Raw genomic sequence first — 7,788 nt, forward strand, 5'->3', positions numbered from 1 at the left:
TGAGGTATGCTAATGATATTTTGATTGGGATTGCATTAAATATATACAGCAGTTTTAGCTGTAGGATCACTTTTTTTTTTTTTTTTTTTTTTTTTCTTCAGAACCAGGGATTGAACTCATGCCTTTGTGCTTGCCAGAGAAGTGCTTATTCCATTGAGCCATCTCCCTGGCCCCAAAGTGGCTAACGTCCAGCCTGTCCCTGTGCTGTGTGTCTGAGTACAAAGGAAGGGACATCTTCTTTTTTGGCAGAACCAGGGATTGAACTCAGGCCCTCGTGCTTGCCAGGGAAGCACTTAATCCACTGAGCCATCTCCCTGGCCCCAGGATCACTTTTACTATGTTGGTTCTTCCTATCCATGAATAAGGGTATCTTTCCCTGTAAGGTTTTTTTTTGTTGTTTGTTTTCTTTTTGGCAGAACTGGGGATTGAACTCAGGCCCTTGCTCTTGCCAGGGAAGTGCTTATTCCACTGAGCCATCTCCCCGGCTCCAGGGTATCTTTCCCTTATTCTAATAAAGTACAGTAATTTTGATTGTACCAGTCTTTTACAGCCTTTGTTAGATCATTCCTAAGTATTTCATGTTTTAGCTGTTATTGTGAAGGGTGTGCTTTCCTTAATTTCTCTCTGTGAATTTGTTACTTATGTACAGGAAAGCTACTGATTTTTTAGTGTCAGCTTTGTATCTAGTCATACTATTGAATTTGGTTATTAAATCCAGAAGTTTTTTTAGTGAAGCTTTTGAGATATTCTGTGTAGAGAATCATTTCATATGCAAATAATGACCATTTAAGTTCTTCATGTCTTATCCTTATTCCTATGAATTTGTTTTAGAGTTAAATGTGTTTATTCAGTGAAGTATATAGATGGATCTTGTTTCTTAATCCATTCTGCCAGTCTGTTTCTTTTGACTGGTGAGTTGAGACCATTTACATTGGTGCTTAGAACCGATATGTATTGGCTTCTGTTTTTCATCTTATTTTCCTGTTGTTAGTTCATTGTTTTTGTCCTCTGTTTAATTGCTTACCCTACTTTGTTTCTATGGTGTTCATGTGTTTTGGGTCTTCATTGTCTCTTTTTATGTCTTCAGGGCATTCTGTCATGAATTGCTGGTCATGAATTTCTTCAGCTGTTCTTTGTCTTTGAATTATTTATTTCTCCGTTGAATTTGAAAGGTAATTTTGTTGGGTCATCAATTTGGGTTAAAGATTGCTTTTCAGTCTTGAAATACCACACTCCAAGCTCTTCTTGACTTGAGGGTTTTTGTTTTGTTTTTTTTTCCCATAAGTCTATTGAGAAACAAATAGCAATGAGACAGTTTCAAACCAAATTGGTACGACAGTTTCAATAATTAACACATTGCATACATTCTTCATAGTGGGTAATTGCTGTACAAGATGCGGACATGACATTCTATTTACAAACACCATTAGAACAAATCCCTCTATTCATTAAGAGAATGTAACTATATATCTATCCTAACCATTTTGAATATACAGATACAAAATGGACATTCATCTGTATCCCTTTTTTTTGTTAAGTTCCATTATTTGAATATTTTAGGTGTGTTAACTCAGCAGAATATTCTAAAAGAGTCCAAGGGTTTTTGTTCTGTTTTGTTTTTCCAGAACCAGGAATTGAACTCAAGCCCTTGCGATTGCCAGGGAAGTGCTTATTCTGTTGAGCCATCTCCCTGGTTCCAACTTGATGGTTTTTGTTGAGAAGTCTGCTGTGATTCTGATGATTTCTTTTATTTGGTTAATGTATTACATTCCTTTACAGATGATTTGTTTTTTTTTCTCTAGCTGCTTTTAATATTTTGTTCTTGTGTTGAATTTCTTGAATCTGGATTATTATATGCCTCAATTTTGATTTATTTTGGTCATGGATATTTGAAGTTCTATATGCTTCACTTATTTGTATGTCAAATTCTTTATCCATGTTTAGAAAGTTTTCCACCATTTTTTCTGTGAAGAAAGTTTTAATGCATTTTGTGCTATCTCCAGGTTTCTGACTCCAATCACTCTAACATTGTTTTTCTTTGATTTGGTTAATGTGTTACAGTTAGCAATAACAATATACTATATTCTGGCTATTGACAAACTGTGGTAACTATTAGCCTGATATGTTTAACTTTAGCAGCAGGTTCTGTACTTACATAATATAATCCAACTTATACCAGGAAATTGTATGCAATGTTTTCTCATTGAGGAGAATGATTTTACTCTGTGGTGGGGAGTTTGACGAGTGCTAGGGCGTCGGGGTTAGAGAAGGATGGGTTAAATATAGTAGGAGCAAGTGTGGTATACACAGGATGACCATCCAAGTTTTGCATACACGTAGGATATAAGAGGGTGGGATTGGAAAAGAAAGCCTAAGAGTATGGAAGTGAACCAGAAAGGGGAAGAGACAATGTTTGTTCACATGAAAGTCTCAAAAAATCAAGTGACATAGTTGATGAAAGGGAGAGGCTGAGTGGAATAATACCAATAAATTTAGAGCTCTATATCATGAATGAGAGGGAAAAGAAGGTAAAAAAGGAGAAGGGGAAAAAAAAAGAGATGACAAAAAAAGAAAAAAAGAAGACACAAAAATAATCCCACACATTGAAAACAAATAGCAGAGAGAAGAACAAAACAATGCAAAACACAACAAAGTGAAAAGACAAAAGGAAATGGAAAAACACAAACAAACAACAACAACAAAAATAAAATAAAAATAAACAGCAAAACAAAGCACACTAACCTAGGAGACTACCTAGGGGAAAACCCATCAGATAGAGAAAAATAAGAGTAGTGAGATTCCTCTAGTGTCTAGGTTCAAGTTTGATCCCAGAATGTGTACTCTAGCCAAGATTGCAGGGGGATTTGGATTAGGAGTTTGATCTTTGCCTCTGGATTGAGGGATGAGAATAGTTTTCTGTGACTGCAGTTCTCCCCAGCCACTTGAAAAAGAAAAGAGAACTGAAAAAAAAAAAAATAGGCAAAAGTAAAGAAAAGAATGGGGCACTACCTGCCCACTTCTATTCTGTGTATCTTTGTCCCCAAGCATAAAGCTTGGTTACTTAACTTACCACCTGCTGACTCATATTGTTACTGTTGCTTCAGATTTTTTCATGCCACTAGTCCCACCTGTTCATCATGAATTCTCTCACCAGAGTCCTACTGTGTTGCTGGCATCCCACAGATTTCAGGTTCCTCAGTCCCATCAATAGAAGGCATAGGAACCATCTCAGGTCTCTCCTTCCTGTCAGTTACTGCAGTTGTGGGCGAATGGCATAGAAAGGAGCCAATCTCCAGTTAAATAAAATTGAAGAACTCTCAGTCAACCTTGTCAGAAAATGGAAAGAAAAGACTCAAATCCATGCAATTAGGGATGAAAAGATAAAATCACAACAGATCATGCAGAAATCCAAAGATCATCAAGAAGTACTCCACGAACCTATATTCTAATAAAATGGAAAACAGGAAAAAAATGGACAGGTTCCTACATACATATAAATGGCTGAATCAAGAAGATATAAAAATTCTAAATAAACCATATCAGTGAAGTTAAGATATAATTGAAAACTTACCAACAAAGCAAAGCCCAGAGCCTGGTGGATTCACTGGATAATTCTACAAGAACTTAGAGAAGAATAAATGTTGGCACTTCTCCTTCTCTGTAATGAAATTGGAATGGAAGCAATTCTCCCAAGCTCATTCTTTGAATCAAGCATTATCTGATAAGAAAACCAGAGAAGGATCCAAAAAACAAAAAAGAGAACTATAGGCCAATCTGCATATAATTATTAATACATCGTTTTAACTTAAGAAGTTTAAAAGTTTAAGTGATTCAGCAGGAGCCCAAGGTCCTCACTTTGTAAATATCTCATTCTGTGCAAGAGGATGGCACAGAGATGGTGTGACTAGGGAGTGGTGTTTTCCCTGCCTTTTGCTCTTGCTGCTTTTACTGTTTTCTGCCACCTTGAACAGTTGCTCCTGTGCCATGCCACCCTGGCTTGGCGCCAGCTGATTACAGACTGAAACCTCCACAAGCTGTCAACTAAATAAATAAACTTTCCCTTCCATAATTTTGACTGTTTAGAACTATTTGTCAGCAATGTGAGAAAAGTACCTAATACAGAATTTGCTACCAGAGAAGTGGGGTCATTGCTGTGACTGTACCTGACCGTATGGTTCAAGAGCCTTTGGGAATAGCTTGTGGAAAGAGTTTGGAAAGGTTCAGAGATGTTGCGTAAAATGGTAGAGCTGGAATGACTTAGAATATTCTGTATAGGAGTTTCTGGTCAGAGCTCAGAAGACCAGAAAACTGATAAGGCCGGGCTTAGGATCTTTCTGCTGGGAAGGACTGCACTGATTGATGGACTCTAGATGATGTATACTATGGCTTGGCAAAAAGTTTATCTGGGGGCTGGTGAGATGGCTCAGTGGCTGGCATGTGATGCTGGGGGATTGAACCTACTTAGAAGCACCTACTTAGAACAAGCTTAGCAAAGCACAGGTACAGGGACCGCGGTTCAATCCCCCAGCATCACATGCCAGCCAGCCTCGCCCCCTGGTGGGCTGAGCTGGCCACACACACACACACACACACACACATAAATAAATAAAATTTAAAAAAAAAAAGTTTATCTGCCTTTTGCTTGTGTCCAGAGACTTTGCCAGAAACTGAGATTAAGGGTGGTGGACTAACTAAACTGACAGAAAAAAATTCAAGGCAGTTGAATGTTGAGGCTGTGGCACAGCTATGGTTGGGGGATTTTAGCCCAACCTATGTTGAGAATCAAGACCAAAGAGTCCAGCAGGGTAATTTAAAATGTAAGTTTGGCCACATAGAAAGCTCCAATAAAGTTGCGGACTACAAAGATAGAGCTGAGGGGATCTCCATTGCTGAGAAGGAACAGGAGAATGAAAAAAAAAAAAAAATGGCCTGAAGGCATCACAGGAAGCAGCAAGTCTTTACCCTTTGTGGCCTCAAAACAGCAAAAGTTTTTGCTTTGAGGAGAAAGCCGCAGAACACCATGTTCCAGAATTGTGGCAACACAGGAAATTTGTTCCTCAGAATTAGATTCAAAGTGCCCAGTGATTCAGGCACTTGAAGCCTAAAGCCAAGACAGAGGGAAGCTGGGCTGCTGCTTCAGCTGGCAGCAGACCTTGGCGTTATCCACATGACACTGGTGTTAGGCGCATGTAGAATGCAAGAGTTCTGAGGTTTAAAAGGCTTCCACCTGGATTTCAGAAGGCACAGGAGGGCAGGCAGCACACCAGAGAGGACTATGGGAAGCTGTGCGTGAGCAGCCTGAAGTGCAGTGGAGACACCAGAAGTTGGAAAAGTCAGGAATGTGGATGCTCTAAGGAAAACTGCAAGGGGGTATATATCGGGCCTAGGACAGAAACTGTGGGAGCTATAAGCACCAGAAGTGCCCTAAGGGTGGAGTCACTCAGGCCCTTTGGTGCTCACAGTGCACCACAGTCTGTTTCAGATGCAGGATGTGGAACTATATAGCTTAATATTTGCCCTGCTGGATTTTGGACTTTCTTTGTTCCCATTCTTTTGAATTCCCATTTATAACTTTTAGAATGAAAATGTTTATTTTGTGCCATTGAATGTGGGAAATGTTTAACTTTTCATTTGTACAGGGGCTTGCAACTAAAGAGTTTGTGTTACATCTCTGAGGCAACTTGGGACTTGGACTTCTTAGCAATGCCGAAACTTAGGACTCTGCCAACTCTTACAAATGAACTAAATGCCTCTTGCATAAAGGGATGTGCATGAGTCTTTGGGGAGCCAGGGGCAAAATGGTATGGTTCTAATGTAATATAATGTTAATAGACTTAATACTGCTTCTTAAGTACTGTTAAACCTGTGTTATAATGTTCAAATCATGAAATGATAAGAACAATGTCTTTGTACCTGGAAACTGGTTTAAAGAAATGTCTCTGGTTGCCAAGTTGACAAGGGGTGGATTTCTGTGGATGATACAACGTGTCAACTATACATGCCTAGGTGCCTAAGTAATTCAGCAGTTCTACATTCTAGGGTGAAAGGACATGTCCTTACTGTTCTAGGATGTTGTGATTGTGTTAATTTCAGTTGTTTAAAAGTTCAATTTAGTGAGTCTGTGGGTGGGGGGGGTCAGTGTCCGTGAGTGCTACAACCCCCGTGGGGGTAGTAGCCCATTTACAATATAAGGGAGAAAAACAGGCTTGTTTCTCCCCGCTTTTTGCCCTTTGTTGCTTTTGCTGTCTTCTGCCACCTTGGAATATTGCCTCTGTGCCATGCCGTCCTGCCTTGGAGTCAGCTGATTATGGGCTGAAACCTCCACAAACTATGAGCTAAATAAACTTTTCCTTCCTTAATTTTGAGTGCCATTATTTTGTCCCAGCAATGAGAAAAAAATAACCAAGATTCCACACTTCTAGCATTGTTATATAGAATTAGTGCACGCCATCAAAATATCAATAGCTTATCTCACAGAATCAGAGAAAACAATCTTAAAATTCATTTGGAACCAGAGACCTAGAATAGCAAAAGCAGTTCTGGGAAGGAAAGCGAGGCAGAGGGCATCACAATCCCTGACTTGAAATCACACTATAGCTACTATGAAAAAGATAGCATGGTACTGGAAGAAAAACAAAAACAAAAAACCAACAGACAAATAACAACAACCAACAGACAAATAACAACAAAAAACAGACCAGAGGACTCCAATCTATTTAGTGGCTTTATCTTTGACACAGAAGCCAAACCCCTTCACTGGGAAAAAAAAAGAAAGATTTTTTAATAAATGGTGCTGGAAAACTGGCTTCCCACGTGCCAAAGATTAAAACTAGACCCATATCTTTCACCATGCACTAAACTAAAATTGAAATAGCTCAAAGATCTAAATATTAAAACAGAAAAAAAAAAACCTAGAAACATTAAATCTTCTGAAAAATAGAATAAGTAGAAATGTTCAAGTCATTGATGAAGGTGAGATTTTTTGAAGAAAACTCCAACTGTACCGGAAATATCTCAAATAATCAACAACGTTGACATCTTACTATAACGGGCAGGTGAAGAAGGAAGCCCCGAAGTAATATGCCCAGATCTTCTGGGTTGAGATGTCTAGACTTTGACCAGGAGGACTAGAGACACTTCAGGCCTCTCTTCTCCTGAGTCAGGAAGTCCCCAGGCCAGCCAGCCAGCCAGCCTCCAGGAAGGCCAGCTATCAGGGAGTGTGGGGTGTGAGGGTGGCCACGCTGACCACGCACGCACCTTCGCATGCACACTTCACACACACCTCAGTTCACTGTCTTCCTACACCTCGCCTCACACCCCCACACTCTGCCTCTCTTAGCTGCCCATCCTTATATTCATCCATTCAAATCCCATACACTCACTGCCCCTGAGCAGACAGGTGCCCACACCTTCTCTGTCAGCATGTAGGACACTTCGTGACTCACACCCTGACTCAGGAAACCTAGCCTCACTTCCACTCTGACTCCTAACACGCTTGCTTCCAGACGCACATGCACACTTAATTCTCCCGCCTTGCACTCACGCATGCGCACACACGCGCACAGGCAAGCTCACTTGTCGCGAAAAGGCCATTGTACCCCGCCTTCATCCCGGTGTTTGCCGTGCCATTTATTTGGGCCAGTGTTTCTAGCAGACTGTCGCTTAACTCCCTCCGGTCGTTCAGATTAGATTCTTTTGTTTTTTTTCCCAGAGAAACAAGTTAGGAAAGAGAAACCCAGACCCCCAGAAGAAGGGAATGGCTTTTGCTCCCCGCGCACTGGGAGCGAG

The sequence above is a fragment of the Octodon degus genome, unplaced genomic scaffold (assembly GCF_000260255.1).
Source record: "Octodon degus isolate 3935 unplaced genomic scaffold, OctDeg1.0 scaffold00019, whole genome shotgun sequence".
Lineage (NCBI taxonomy): Eukaryota > Metazoa > Chordata > Mammalia > Rodentia > Octodontidae > Octodon > Octodon degus.